Source organism: Anthonomus grandis, chromosome 5, assembly GCF_022605725.1.
Source record: "Anthonomus grandis grandis chromosome 5, icAntGran1.3, whole genome shotgun sequence".
In the NCBI taxonomy this organism is placed as follows: Eukaryota; Metazoa; Arthropoda; class Insecta; order Coleoptera; family Curculionidae; genus Anthonomus; species Anthonomus grandis.
In genome coordinates, this window is record NC_065550.1 from 5,456,358 (window position 1) to 5,473,190 (window position 16,833).

The following is a 16,833-nucleotide window of genomic DNA, read 5'->3' on the forward strand; positions in this document are numbered from 1 at the left end:
CTTTGTACTACATGTTTTTCTGAAAACCAAATTTACATGAAACAAAAAAAAACATTTGCATGAAAATAAAGAATCATTCATTGTAGTCACTGGGTTCGAAATGATTAATATAGTTTCTGATATCTGACGTTGTATTAGAATGTTTGGTAAACGTAGGATTTTGGACCTGAAGTGTATGATAGGTGTATTCCTGTGGGGTTGTAGTAACACTTTGAGAATGTTGGGCTATATATGGACGTGAGTTTGTATTTATAAATTGTGTGGAAGAATATGAAGTGTTTTGAGTAGTCGGGTTACTGCAATAAACAACAGCATCTTCTGCGAGTTTTCCCATTCTCGCAAAAAACATCACATCTTATATTTTTTCAGCAATAATTCTTTGACGTTCATCCACTCCTTGTAATTGGTAACCTATACTTTTTTTCACTAGGGCAGTTTCTGCGTGCAATACTCCATATTTTATCTTCCATGGCTTTTTCTGGAAAGCCAATATTCTTTTTTATCAACCATTTGGTCAGTCTCTGCTTTGTCCAAGATTTTCTCGGGATTTCTTCTAATAAACCAGAATGGTAACTTGCTTTGTCCATGATTATAAATGACTTTGGGGGAAGATTTGGAACCAGCTGAGTTTTAAACCAGTTTTCGAAGTTTTTCCTGTTCATATTGTCATGATAATCTCCCGTCTTTAATCCACTCTTGAATATTAAATTTGCACCCTTGATGAAGCCATCTTTGGTTCTGGCGTGGACCACGATATAACGATGACCTTAAATATAAAAGAACAATTCAATTCTCTTCTTTTAGAAATCATTCTTCCAGAACATAAATTTAATATAATTAATAAGTAATGTTCCATGCACATACGAGTAGTGTATGGAATTTAATTCCCTCATATTGTCTTAGAGAGAAATTATATGAAACTATGAAACAGATGAAATTATGAAGTTAGAGGGCTCTTACAAGGGCAATAGTTTTTATTCAAAAAAAAAATCTAAAAAGATAACCAGATAATTTTTACCTTCACTGTTTTTCCTTGAATCCCTGTACTTGGTGTCATCTTGACAGCTACTACGAAATGATCCCTTGCTAAAAATCCACGTCTCGTCAATAAAAACTGAAGTAAAACCTTCCGGACCTATTTCTATTTTTGATATACTCCCTTAAAAAATTGTTTCATGAACAATATTTGGCAAGTCCATCAAATATTTTCTGTTATTTGATTTTTTTACTTGAAGCCTATAATATTGATCCATCTTCTTAAGGAGTCAATGGAAAACTCAAAATATTCAATTTCTTCCCCGAACTGGGTCCGTTAAAGTTAGAGGGACGTCTAAAAAACGATTTTTTTTTTGAAAATTTTTACATAGAATGTTGAGTTTTTATGAACATTTTATTGATAAAAAAGTGAGGATGAAGTAAAAAAAGGAAAATTTTAAAAATTATAAAGGATTTTCTACTTACGTATGATTTACAATTACACCCGGCTTAACTACACTCTATTTGCGACTAGGCATCACGTTGACCATTATATATGCTATTAATTTAAATTTAAAACATTAAGTAACAAAATTCTGCAACTTAAAAGGATTTACATCACTTCTTTAGGTTATAAACACAAATTTCCACACGCAAATCAGGAATATCAAATATGCAAATACGGATTTATTCATAAATAAAAAAAACTGTCAAAATGTCACATATTTATTGGGAGTGGCTACTGTACTAGTACGATTATCGTAATTTTCTGTCTTGTCTCATTATAGGTAAGTATTTGTTTATTTATATAATCATAAAATATGTAGACGGGGCGGTAGCCCCGTGTGCGCATACAAGGCGGGCGCACATGGGACTGTGTGGTTGGCGCACATGTGGAGTTGGCATTGCAAAAAGGGATTGGAACCTTGGGTTGGCGCTAAATAGTGGGTTGGGTAGTCGTTTGAGCCCTACTTAGGGAATGGGATAATAGTTAGAAAATGGGAATTATAGGCACAAACAAAAAAAACGGCAAACAAAACGGGTGTGCGTGTTTGTGCGCGTGTTTGTGCCTATAATTCCTATGCCTTATTCCTTCCTATTCCTAATGCCTATGATATGAATTATTTATTATAATGAATTTAAAGATATTTATTGTTTTGACTATAAGTTATACTCTATTTCAGAAGTGTGTAGAGCAATAAAACCTCATTAGGTATGCAAAAGTGGTACCTGGTGATCCACCAATATTTTATGCCACTACCTTAGTTGGGTATTAGTTTCAATGTAAAATTCTTTCTTTTCGTTGATTGCAGGTAGTACCACCCGGTTTTGGGTCAATTTATGAGTTTTGCCCATTGTTACCCACTGATAAACATTGAAAACGGTTCGCCAAAGGCGTGCAACTGGGACTTGTTTTTTACCTTATAATTAATGTACTTAAATGCTATTTTATTTTAGAAAGTTACTTTTGTTTAAATGGAATAATAATTTTTTTTCACAAATTTATTGAACATAATATGTAGAGTAAAACAGTTGAAAATGTCACTTTTGGATCTGGCACATTTTGAACAGTGTATAAAAATTTTAAATTATAATAGATTGTAGTCTTCTTCGTCATCTGACGAACTGTCATCGCCTCTTGACATTATAATTAAAGGATCGACTGTCTGATCGATGAGGTTGTCAAGATCCCACATTTTGTCCTCTTGCATAATTACATGCTGAACTGCTTTTCGCCAATTCTCTGGTGTCGCTTCCGTAATGGCTTGATCAAACAGTAGCTTAACATCTTTCATTTTAAAAGTCGTGTTTTGTCTTGCTACAAATCCTTTTACCTGCGCCCATATCAGTTCTATAGGATTTAGTTCGCAATGATATGGCAGTAAGCGCAGTACAGTTATATTATATTTTTCGGCTATATCTTCCACGGCGTATTTCATGAAACGAGTTTTGTGTAAGTTTACTATTGCCAGCAGTTCTTTTTTTATCAAATTTTCTTCAAACGCAATACCTTTTGCAGTCAGCCAATCGATAATTTTTTGCTTTCTCCAACTTGAAGTTGGCGTCTTCTCTATTCGCCGTGAATGATAGCTTGCGTTATCCATAACCACCACCGAATTAGCCGGAAGAAATTTTATCATTTCACCAAAATAGTTCTCGAAAACGTCTGAGTTCATGTCTTCATGGTAATCTCCTGTGCGAGTCGACTCAAAGGTTAGCACACCTTCTTTTAAAAATCCATCTTCGCTTCCAATATGTGTGATTATAAGTCTTTTTCCTTTTCCCGAAGGTACTTTAATACCCGTAGACAGGCCTTCTATGAAAGCTTGGCAAGCACTGGTTATATTTTTGTCTTGCCACATTTTTTGGACTATATAACCTTCGTTAATCCACGTCTCATCAAGATAAAAAATTTTCTTTTGCTCCCTGCGGTACTGCTTGATACTTCTCAAGTATTGTCGTCTCCAACAAACAATTTCGTCGCTCTCCAGTAAAAGTGCTTTGCGGTTATGCTTTTCCCAGGCAAAATCTATATTTTTTAAAGTTTTCCATAAAAGTTTTCTACTTATCAACGGAATACTGTCATCTCGGCCAAGCTCCATTAAAATTTTGTCTAGGGTGGGTATTTCCTTTTTAAAATAAAAAGAGTGAAATTTTCTTCGAATTATACATTTAGCATTTTCATCAAGGACTTTTGTAGGTCGTCCTGGCTTTTGCTTGGGAGATTTCACTTGACCTGCTACTTTTCTATCCCGCAACAATTTGAAAATGGTGGACTTTCCAATTCCACTCATTCGAGAACATTTTTCAACAATTTCTTGCACAGTAAAACTAGGGTAATCGTGTTTTATGCAATCATGTACATTTAAAATAATAACTTTTTCACTCAGCGATAGTGGAGAATTTTTAGTACATCTTTTCGTTGGACTGAATACCTCCATTTTTTAAATATTGGGATAATAATATTGTGATTACACTACAGCGTAGCAGTGACTACTAACGTTTAAAATATGATTTAAAAGTATTTATAGTCTGTATATATTACCTGACCCCATTTTTGCATGTTACAAAGCGTTAAAAGATAGGTACCTATACAAAAGGATTAAAAGTATTTATTTAGTATTTAATCTCTTTCAAAATAAAGGCATTTAATCCGTGAAAATTAAATTCATAAATATTATAAGTACCTGCGCCTATGAACTACCACGAAATGTAGCCGAACAGAACGGAATTCCCCAGTTTATTGCTCTATACACTTCTGAAATAGAGTATAATGTACATTAAACCTCATCGTTATTATTTACTTGTTTATAATTAAATATCTTAAATTATGTTTTTTTTTTCAAAATGTTTATTTTTATATATAAAATTACATAAAATATCAAATAATTTAAATAAATAATACCTATTTTTTAACACCTGATAAATGTATTTTGTTCATGTAATGTAAAATCTAACTATACTCTATTTCAGAAGTGTGTAGAGCAATAAAACCTCATTAGGTATGCAAAAGTGGTACCTGGTGATCCACCAATATTTTATGCCACTACCTTAGTTGGGTATTAGTTTCAATGTAAAATTCTTTCTTTTCGTTGATTGCAGGTAGTGCCACCCGGTTTTGGGTCAATTTATGAGTTTTGCCCATTGTTACCCACTGATAAACATTGAAAGCGGTTCGCCAAAGGCGTGCAACTGGGACTTGTTTTTTACCTTATAATTAATGTACTTAAATGCTATTTTATTTTAGAAAGTTACTTTTGTTTAAATGGAATAATATATTTTTTTCACAAATTTATTGAACATAATATGTAGAGTAAAACAGTTGAAAATGTCACTTTTGGATTTGGCTCTTTTTGAACAGTGTATAACAATTTTAAATTATAATAGATTGTAGTCTTCTTCGTCATCTGACAAACTGTCATCACCTCTTGACATTATAATTAAAGGATCGACTGTCTGATCGATGAGGTTGTCAAGATCCCACATTTTGTCCTCTTGCTTAATTACATGCTGGACTGCTTTTCGCCAATTCTCTGGTGTCGCTTCCGTAATGGCTTGATCAAACAGTAGCTTAACATCTTTCATTTTAAAAGTCGTGTTTTGTCTTGCTACAAATCCTTTTACCTGCGCCCATATCAGTTCTATAGGATTTAGTTCGCAATGATATGGCGGTAAGCGCAGTACAGTTATATTATATTTTTCGACTATATCTTCCACGGCGTATTTCATGAAACGAGTTTTGTGTAAGTTTGCTATTGCCAGCAGTTCTTTTTTTATCAAATTTGCTTCAAACGCAATACCTTTTGCAGTCAGCCAATCGATAATTTCTTGCATTCTCCAACTTGAAGTTGGCGTCTTCTCTATTCGCCGTGAATGATAGCTTGCGTTATCCATAACCACCACCGAATTAGCCGGAAGAAATTTTATCATTTCACCAAAATAGTCCTCGAAAACGTCTGAGTTCATGTCTTCATGGTAATCTCCTGTGCGAGTCGACTCAAAGGTTAGCAGACCTTCTTTTAAAAATCCCTCTTCGCTTCCAATATGTGTGATTATTTTTTTTTTCCTTTTCCCGAAGGTACTTTAATACCCGTAGACAGGCCTTCTATGAAAGCTTGGCGAGCACTGGTTATATTTTTGTCTAGCCACATTTTTTGGACTATATAACCTTCGTTAATCTACGTCTCATCAAGATAAAAAACTTTCTTTTGCTCCCTGCGGTACTGCTTGATACTTCTCAAGTATTGTCGTCTCCAACAAACAATTTCGTCGCTCTCCAGTAAAAGTGCTTTGCGGTTATGCTTTTCCCAGGCAAAATCCATATTTTTTAAAGTTTTCCTTGAAAGTTTTCTACTTATCAACGGAATACTGTCATCTCGACCAAGCTCCATTAAAATTTTGTCTAGGGTGGGTATTTCCCTTTTAAAATAAAAAGAGTGAACTTTTCTTCGAGTTATACATTTAGCATTTTCATGAAGGACTTTTGTAGGTCGTCCTGGCTTTTGCTTGGGAGATTCCACTTGACCTGCTACTTTTCTTTCCCGCAACAATTTGAAATTGGTGGACTTTCCAATTCCACTCATTCGAGAACATTTTTCAACAATTTCTTGCACAGTAAAACTAGGGTAATCATGTTTTATGCAATCATGTACATTTAAAATAATAACTTTTTCACTCAGCGATAGTGGAGAAGTTTTAGTACATCTTTTCGTTGGACTGAATACCTCCATTTTTTAAATATTGGGATAATAATATTGTGATTACACTACAGCGAAGCAGTGACTACTAACGTTTAAAATATGATTTAAAAGTATTTATAGTCTGTATATATTACCTGACCCCATTTTTGCATGTTACAAAGCGTTAAAAGATAGGTACCTATACAAAAGGATTAAAAGTATTTATTTAGTATTTAATCTCTTTCAAAATAAAGGCATTTAATCCGTGAAAATTAAATTCGTAAATATTATAAGTACCTGCGCCTATGAACTACCACGAAATGTAGCCAAACAGAACGGAATTCCCCAGTTTATTGCTCTATACACTTCTGAAATAGAGTATAGGTATATTATGCCTTTATTATCTAAAATGGAGTCCACAGCCAACCCATCCAACTAAAAAGTGTTTCAGGCAAAACCAAAAAATACTACTGGGGACGTAGTGAAGCATACCCCCTCAATAAGTATACCCCCTCAATATTATTCTATGTAGTGAAGCCACTCCCATTTTCGTCAATAAGGTTATTGTTTTATATTTCGTGTGTGTAAATTACAAAATATGTAATTGTAGGGGTACAAAGTGATAAAGAATCCTATAAATTTACAATTTTAGCACCCAAAAAGTTCCAAAATTTAAAAAACCTTGTGCAAGCCGGCAATAGTTACGTATTTAACGTATGTAGAAAAACCTTCATAATTTCCAAAATTTTGTATTTTTTCCAATCATCCTCACTTTTTTATCAATATTTTGACCACACTCAACATTCTATGTAAAAATTTTCAAAAAAAAATCGGTTTTTAGACGTCCCTTTAACTTTACCGGACCCCTTGAACTTTTCTCTTATTGTTGCCAATATTACATATTCTTTTCTGGCGTACATAGAATAAATCGTGTCCCGAATTCTATGTTTCAAATATGTTGTAATTTTGGTTTTTGCTGTCTTTTGCTTGGAAGATATACGGGCTGCGTAATTCTGATCTGATTTTATCCCATTCTTCTTTATATTTGCGATCGTTGTTGTGCTCAATTTTGTTGCATCTGCGGCTCATTCTCAATTTGAAGTGCAATTCCTTTTCGGACTTGTTGACCTTTTCCAGTTGAAAAAAAGCCAATATATTTAAAATCATCAGCTGCGATTGTTCACTATACCTATTATATCTTTTTTTAGGCATTATCTAACACTTTTCGAAATAACTATCAAGAACAAGTTGACAAACCAATATTTTTGATTGACAGTGACGGATATTTCACATAACCTAGTATATAAAAGATGAATAATCATCAGACACCAATTTTTTTCAAAAGTTTGTTGTCGCCGCTGTTTGGAATATGCTAAACAAAGATAAACAAAAATGACGTCATTACAAATGGGTATAATTTCGACTTTACCATCGTCTATATCTTTTTTAAAAGTTAAGTCGAAAGGATATGTCCCGAAGAAGTCTAAAGTTTTGGAAGGAGAACAAATAATAAAATTTATTAAGAAGGCTCCTGATGATATCTACTTGGTATTCAAAGTCATATTTTTAATGGGTGCTTTTGGAGGTTTAAGACGAGATGAGTTGGTCAAAATGACCATTGATAATATTGAAGATAGAGGAACGGTCTTATTTTTGTTATAAAGGTACCAGAAACTAAAACTTCAAAAAGTTTTACTCATTGAAGAAGATTTAGGCGCTTTAAATTTAATAAAAAACTTTATTTCCAAAATAAAAATTACAATTTTGAAATGTCCCGGTAAATATAGCTGATCCTACTATAGAATGGTCGGTGTTTTTTGAGATGGTAGAGGTGGCAGCACTAACGCTATTTTGTATAGTTTGTAAATTGTCCATTAAAATTATTTACGTATAAAATGGATGTTTATTCTTTATTATGAGAGAAATAAAATTGGATAAGCAATAAAATTTCCGGGCATTATCATAATGCCCGCTTATAATGCCCTAGGTGTGATAGCAGGTATTATTGCTACCATCACATATTCCGTTTTTAAGGTATTATAAATCAATAATAGATAGGTAAAACATAAACAAATTAATTATAACTTCATGCTCAGCAATAGTAGTTTCTCGATTTCGATTCTTTTATTAAAAGAATTTATACCCCGTCCAAATACTTTTGCATATTTTATTAATTTTGTATTTTGCAATACTGTTTGACTATGTACATCTTTTTTAAACTAAATATATCGTAATTATATTCGATAGTCATTAAGAAATATTCATAATTATTATTAGGTTGCAGATTTTATTTATTATAATTACAATGTAAGAATATTATTGAAAATACTTGTTGTCCAAATACTTTTGGGAGTAACTGTACACAGCCACGGCTTTATAGTACTGCCGTGAATTAAAGAAAACAGTTTTTTGTGTTAAAAATATAACGTTCATATTTTCTTATTTTTACCATAATATACCAACAATTTAAACTCATATCTTTCCAAGCATTTCAACCAACAGGATTGCTATACTCGTTCCGAAAATGTTGTATTATATCATAGGCTAAGGAGAGAATTGTCTGGTTATTTGGTCTGGTTTGTCTGGTTATTCTATGATTATATGGACGTGTTGTTTGTTAAATTTCGCTTGGGATAGGGTTTTAAAATGTTTTGTGTCAGCGGAAAAGCCTCATCAGCTGCGAAAAAATATGGGAAATTTGTTATTTCTTCTGGAAGTGATTTGGTGTCTGGTATTCCTAACACTCCTCTTGACAAAGCTTTACCAAATGCACTCTCCTTCAAAGCTCTCCCGTCGCTATTCCTGCCAAATTCACCCACCTCTATTGTTAAAAACATACCATTGGCATCACACACTGCCAATAGTACCACAGAAAAATATCCTTTATAATTAAAATGTGCCGACCCAGTATTTGAAGGGCATTTTAATCTGATGTGCTTCCCGTCTATACTTCCAATGCAGTTTGATAGATTCCAGAGTTCCCAATAACGCTTTGCGGTATCAGTCCAAATTTCTAGTGTATATACATAATTATACTCTTGTTGCAAAGCATTCCATATGCCAACTGACGTATCTCTAATAATCATTCTCAAAGTGGTATGCCCCCTCAAAATTAGTATTAATTAGTCTTTAGTACCTCAGATTCTTTATACTATTAACTAAACGCTGCCCTAGTATTACAAGGGTGTATGTAACAAATTTGGAAATTTTTAGATTTTGGCATAACACAGTTCTATGTGTAATAAGGTATACATAGAACCTTTTAAAACTAAAATTAAGCAAACAGTAATCTTAGAATCATAAAAATACCAAAGGTGTATGTCCTAAAAATTTCAAAATTCAGTAAAATAGTACTATGTTGAACATACACCTATGATATACTCATTTTTTTAAATTTTTTTGGTGTTTGAGTATAACAAGGTACTATGTTGCAACATACACCCTTGTAAGTTTCAATTTTTGGTGTTATTCGTGTGATTTTGTATAATTAAGGTTAGGTTTTTCAGTATTATTTATATTTTGCGGAGTAACGTCGTGTATGTTTTTGTATTTTTTTAACATCAAAAAATAAATAGCAGTAATGAGGGATCTGATATTTGTGATGATTATGATTCTGACAAAGATGCAGAATTTAAACCACCTCAAAAGAAGTCTAAAAAAGACATAAGGTAGGTGTAAGACAAGTTTTTTTTATAGTTCCAAGAATACGTATTCGAATATTTTTAGCATTACAATACGGGGCAAGAAAATTGATATTCCTTGTCAACCGGAGACTTCGGACTCTGAGCCCGAACTTTTTGCTCTTACTTATTATTTTTAAGGCCGTGGAATCATCATTATTAAATTTGTGAATAACCTTACAGTGCAGTAGATCGGCAGTTATTCCCAACCCAACTTAACCCTGAGGCACATTTTACGGACTATTCCCAGGACCGCTCCCTAGACCATTCCATAGACCACCCTGGCGAAGTTTCCATAGAACCTCCCATACAAAGCTCCTTAGAAACCCCGAGGGAGTATCTAGTGGATGATCCCCTAGATCGGCCCAATAATCACGTAGTCGAAAGCCCCGTACAACACCTTGTTGAAAACGAAGATATAGAGCCCGATATAGTGGTGCAAAAAACTAAAAAAAAGCTCTCACGTAAAAGAACTAGGAACTTGAAATCCTGGGCACAAAATATTCGAAAAGAAAAATATGATAGGGGACTGGAATACGTGTCATCAAGAAAAAAGCTTCGTCCTGCTAGAAAAATTGTAACAAAAAAAGATTGTTTGAATAGATGTTACTTTAAGTGTGCTACAAAAATAGGTGAAGACGAGAGAAAAATTTTTTTTTTCAAACTATTATAAGCTAGATGCCAACGAAAAGAGAATGTTTATATTAAATACGACGACCAAGTGTACAGTTGAAAGAAAAAGAAAGGGAAAAAAATCGGAAAATTCAAGAAAAAATAATACTTATGGCTATTATTTTATTTTAAATAATAATAGAATACAGGTCTGCAAAGATTATTATAAGCCAAAAACCCATATATACCATCCATAATCATGCAACGAGTTCCCACACACTCAATAAAAGTACACAGGGACAACATAAAAAGAAGTGTATTCCTGAAGAGTCGATAAATCTGGTAAAAAAACATATTAAAATGTTTCCAGTAATAGAGAGTCATTATTGCCGGGCAGAAACCAAAAGAAAATACCTAGAAGGTGACCTGTCCATTAAAAAAATGTATAACCTATACGAAGAATATGTAGCAGGAAAAGGTCTAATACCCGTGAAATTTCACAAATATCGTGAAATTTTCTGTACCGAGTTTAGTTACTCTTTTAATAAACCAATAAAAGATTTATGTGATCTGTGTGCCGAAGTTGAATTAAAGAAAAAAGAAAATACGTTAACTGACGAAAAGAGAGAAGAATTTGAGAAGCATATTAATGAAAAAAATCTTATGAGAGAGGAGAAAAAAAAAAGACAAAGAAAGTGGCATACCAATTTTAAATTTTGACTTAGAAAATGTTTTAACTTGCCCAAAGGGTGGCGTAAAAAACTTCTTTTATAAGTCCAAACTTAACTTTTACAACTTGACTGCACATTTTTCAGTGGACCAAAAAGTTTATTGTGCAGTTTGGTCGGAAGCTATTCGTAGCCGTTCTGGTAATGACATCGCAAGCGCTGTCTACAAAATTCTTAAAAGGATTACAGAGGATTATCCTTTATTAGAAGAATTAATTTTATGGAGCGATAGCTGCGTCCCACAAAATCGTAATAGCTTGATGAGTTATGCTATTGCTCATCTTTTACAAATCAGCTCGAGTTTAAAGAAGATTACAATGAAATTGTCCGTACCAGGTCACTCGTGCATCCTGCGATTCGGTTCATAGCTCAATTGAGCGCATTTTAAATAAATAAGTAAATCTGAATATTCATCTCCCATTTCTTTAATTAGGATACTTCTTAAAGTTAATTCCAGAAAACCGTATACCATTCTTCAAATGAGGGAACAAGATTTTTTTGATTTTAATCACTATTCCGCTAAATTGATTTATAAATCTGTTCCATTTTTAAAGGTGGTTGGTTTAGAACCGTTTAATCAAATAAACTATCGGGTCTCCTTTTCTGATGCTGAATATAAAACTTTAAGTTTAAGATTAAGAAATGGTCGTCGCCGTCAATGCCATGTTATGGCAGAAAGTCATAGTGAAGATATATTTCCCGAAACACTGAGAAAGAATGATTCTGTAGTAACACTTGCACAAAACAAGGTAGATGCTTTAAGTATCGAGTAACTCAGATGTAAAATAGCTTTTTTCTTCCAGTGAATTATGAAAGAAGTAGTTTTAATTCCCCGGGACAGAACAAGTGTGGCAGTAACTGCAAAAAAAAAATTAAACTGGTTTTATAGTGTATCTGTAAGACAAATCATGGACAAAAAACTGTAAAAAACAAAATTTTAAACTTGTTTAATTAATAAAAATAGGGTTTTCTTACTATGGCAAAAAAGGGACTTTTTCCCAGAGAATGAAGGAAGCAGTAGTCTTATTGTATCGCTGAAGGACAACAGGAGCAGTACGCTGTAAAAAACAAAATTTTAAACATGTTTAATTAATAAAAATAGGGTTTTCTTACCATATGAAACAATAACTAGCTCAGCCACAGATCTTCAATTTCTGCATTAGATTCATCATTATACAAGTTTATAATGAAACGGTCCCCTCCATTCAATATAATCTTATGCAAATTACGATGTTCCTCTTCACATCTTATAATTTTGTCCTCAGACTTTCTCCACTCTTCCTCTCCTTAATTCATAACTTCCTCCTTAATCAAATTTATAATTTTTTTATCAAATTTTGGATACTTATTTTTCCTAAGAATACTCCTTTTTAGTTTTTACTTTTACCCAACTCGATAGGATTAAATATACAATAATACGAAGGAAGTCTGAGGACAGCAGCATTCCAGTAATTATTTCTTTGTATAAGATTCGTGAAAATAGAGATCATATTTTAATAAAAATGTCTGCATTTCCAATTTATGTGAATGGTATGATGCATTATCCATAAAAATTGCACTGTTTTTTTTTAAATCTGGAATTAATGTTTTCTCAAACGAGGTTTAAAATATATCTGCATGCATAATTTTATGATAGTCCACATTGCACTCTTCTATTTTTTTGCCACACAATTTCAGTCCATCTTTCACCCAACCTTCTTTTGAACCACAATGAATAATGATCATCAGAGATCCCCTGTTTCGTGGAACATCTTTTAGGACACATTTGTTAGGACTACAAAAGTCCAACACTTTTTTTGCCGTGTCATGTTTCGTCTAAATAATATATGGATCTTTCTTCCTCCCGAAATTATTTAATTATCTCCAAATATTCTATACCCCACCTGACAATTCGAGTATTCGAGCTTCTTCTTCTGCTTCCTCAATACTAGAAAATGAACTATCAGAACTATCTGAGTCTAAATCACTGTTCAGATCACTCTTATTGTTTTCATCACAAATGTTATTGTCTTTCTTGTGCACCCACGGTCTTCATAAGCCCGCACAAACACCATACCAAAACAAATCCACAAACACAAATAAAAAAAAACACACTTCCTCACAGTAAAAACTGCAAGAAATTTAGACGAATACAGGCCATATTCTAAATTCTCCACTTTCATAAGCGTGTAAAAAGCAAAACCGGCAAAACCCATCAAATAATAATAACCTCACATGACCCCTCTCCCAACTATTAAAGGTGATAGATCCATCCTTAAGAGGGAGGTCTACCTGCGTAAAACGGGGTTAGCTCCTGTACCAAGACAAAAAAAGTTAGAAAGCTCAAATTTTGTGTAGGGATTGTTTATTGGATTATCTAGACGGGATGCTATTTAAAATTTTGAAAATCAAAAAAAACAATGTTGAAAATTTTTATTTTTTATTAAAACAATGTAAAATTGACCATCCCCTGTTCCTTAAATCTAATAAAACATAACACACGAAATATATATGTTGTAAACATTTTTGGTTTCTTTTAAAACCTAACCCAAAAAATAATAATAATTTTGGCTAAAAATTGGGTCTCCATAGGATATTTAGGCAGATCTGGCAACACCGTTCTTGTTTCTTAGGACGCGCAATATTTGCCGGTCAGCTTTCATTGGCCGAAACGGTTTTGATAAACGGGTAGTGCTAAGTAGTCTTGATTTTATTCTAAGTGATATTCGCAATTATTATTTTCCTTTATTTTATTAGTGCATTGTGTTTTGTACTTTCGTGATTGTGTACTTTCGTCGTTGTTTAAAAATTTTCGTTATGGGTCGTAGAAAACGAAACGTTGTGGATAAAAAACATTTAGGTTTAGCTACTTTTCGTAAAAGTAAAAAACGTATTTCAAAAAACGTCTGGTATAGTTTAGGTGAAGTGACTTGGTCAAGCTCCAAAATTGAGTATGTACAAAATACAATCAACATACTACATATACGCATTAAAATAAACTGCAAAATATATTACGATATTTAGTGATCGATTCCCGTATATATTTACGTTGGATTCGAGTCTTTCCAGCACAGCCTCCGGCGCGGCGGCCCGTTCAACAATCAATATTTGTCAGATAAAGATAGGCAAGTTCGGCGCGGATAACGTGAAACAGACGAAGATACGAGATTCTCTCGATGCTGCTGGGATTGAATTGTGGACGGGCCGGAAATAGGAAACACAGTCACGCGCTCAAAAATAGGAAATGCAATTATTTTATACGTTTCATTATTTTTATTTTACAGTTTTCTTCAACTAAACAAATATAAGCAAAATATTAACTTTTATTGTGTTCCATTATTTATAAACGTAATTTTTTATTAGATATTATATATTATACGACGTGTTACAAATTCCTAGCTCACTATTGGGATCTCGGTAAATATAAGAGTTACGAAGATGGTTAAATTTAGGACGAAGTTTCGCATTTTTGAGCCTAAAAATGTGCCATTTGAAAATTTGTTTAAAAAATATTTAAATTTATATTTCTTGTTGGGGCGCTATTGGACCACCTCTTTGTACGTGGAAATAATGTTGCGAAGAATCAACCATTTCTTAAGATGCCTGCCATAATATATAGGTCTGTATATGGTAATAATTAAAACAATTTTGAATTTTGTGAGTGTGTTAAAATTAGCATGGTGAAGACTTGGCTCACCCTAAAATCGGTTTCGCGTTTATATTATACTGTAGTTCTTGTTGTTATTCTATTTGTTATATACTGTTGATGTTTTCTTTTATTTACTTTCGTCTCAACTTTTGAACAATAAAAATGAAATTTTTGCGGCCTTTTAATACTAGTGATAATGAATCGAATAGTTGTGGTAAATAGGTATTTTTAGGCATTTCATAATCTGTTAGTTTATGATCGCTTTACCGATCAAATTTTAAGAGAGCATCAATTTTTTAACACGTGTCATTTTTGACCTGAATATATTTTAAACCTGAATTATAATTTTTAAACATAATGTACTTTAAAAAATATCATTAATATTTGCTTAACAAAAAAAATACAGTACTGTTTTTTTAAGATAAAAATTGAAGGTTAAATTAAATTTTTGACATTAAAATTAACGAGTCACTTATTTTGGGTATTATGTCACTTATATTAAATATCAATTTAGAAAATACTATCTCATACGCTCAAATATTGAAAAGAAGAAAATAGACTTATTCACATATTTAAAATATATTTGAATTTAAATTTTTAACAAAACCTTTCGTTATATTTACTTTAATGTAAGTTCAATAAGTCTTAAATACAATAATTTAAATAGATATAATAGATACCGCGAATGAATCCAATTATAATTCATGCCAATGACGAATCCAGTTCTGAAGAGATGGATAGTGATGCTAAATAGATAAGCATTTTTGAACGTAAAAAAATGTGGGTGCAAAATACATAGTTAACTTCATTTATACTTGATTTCGATAAGCCCAAAAATTTCATTTTCAATTTCATTTCAATGAAAATTCATTGTTCAGCGGAAATTTTTGAGCTTATCGAAACAAATATCAGCGGAGGCAAGTATAACAATATTCTATTGCAGCACGGCCACGACATTATTTTATACCTATGTAACAACAAACCACCCAACTTTTTGACAATTTTTTTAATAATTAAAAAAAAACTGTGTATATTCCATTAAATCTAACCACGACTTTTGCGTGACTTGATAAATGTTTTTGTTGGTTGTAAAATAACTTTTAACTAAATTTTTACTATATATATTAAGCCAGAGAACAACACGTTATATGCACGCCAATGCCCTATAAAGAAACCGCCGCGTGCTAAACGTTTTTAGTTTTTATACTTGTCCAAGTAACTTCACCTAAACTATAAATATAATGCTTTTTTTTTGTAATTAATAAGTGTACAAGGTGGTCTTCCTCAGTATGGTCTAGAGATGCTCGTAATAAGAGCGAAATATGTAACCGATTTTATTTATTATACAATTTTAAAGTTATTTGAGACCGGTGACTTGGAGTTTTATACAGTTTCCGTGTTTTTGGTAGAGGGCGTTCGTCGCGTTAGTTTTTACTTTTTTAGAACATAATCGCACTTTTAGGTTTTCATAATATGTGAATGACTTAAATTTACTAGATTTTTAGCAATGCAATCCTAAATAAAATAAAATTAATACCTAAGATTATTTTAAAAAAAATATTACGACTTTTGTTAATTCTTATATCTGCCGTATTTTAAAAAGAAGATCCTCATTATTTTTAACATATTTACAGATTTTACAATTTTTACATTTAGTTCATTTAGATTATTAATTATAGGACTATCATAAACAATTGATTTCAAATATCCCCAAATACAGAAGTCCATGGGGTTTAAGTCTGGACCACGCGCAGGCCAAAGCAAAGGTCCTCCACGGCCAATCCAACTTTCGGGATATTATTCGTCAAGATAATTGCGTACCTGTCGAGAAAAATGCGCGAACATATATCTTACATAAAATACATGTTCTGCTTAACATTTAATGGTTTATCTCTAAGTACGAGTCTCCGTTCAAATTATTAAAATTAAATGCCCATTTGTAATTTCAAAAATTAGTACTGAAATGGGAATTAGAGAAAAAAACTTACATTTGCTATCATTGAAAATGGTTCCTTACATCTAAAAAGGAA

The 16,833-nt window shown here is 32.4% G+C and overlaps 1 long non-coding RNA gene across 1 annotated transcript in view; it reads left to right on the forward strand.

Annotated features, from left to right (window-relative positions):
* Positions 1–3,020: 3,020 nt before the first annotated feature.
* The window catches only part of LOC126736908 (uncharacterized), a 72,035-nt gene continuing 58,222 nt past the window's right edge, over positions 3,021–16,833 (forward strand). The window contains exons 1-2 of the long non-coding RNA XR_007660822.1: positions 3,021–3,676; positions 5,966–6,539. This is a non-coding gene — a long non-coding RNA (uncharacterized LOC126736908). The remainder of the gene's footprint in view (positions 3,677–5,965; positions 6,540–16,833) is intronic.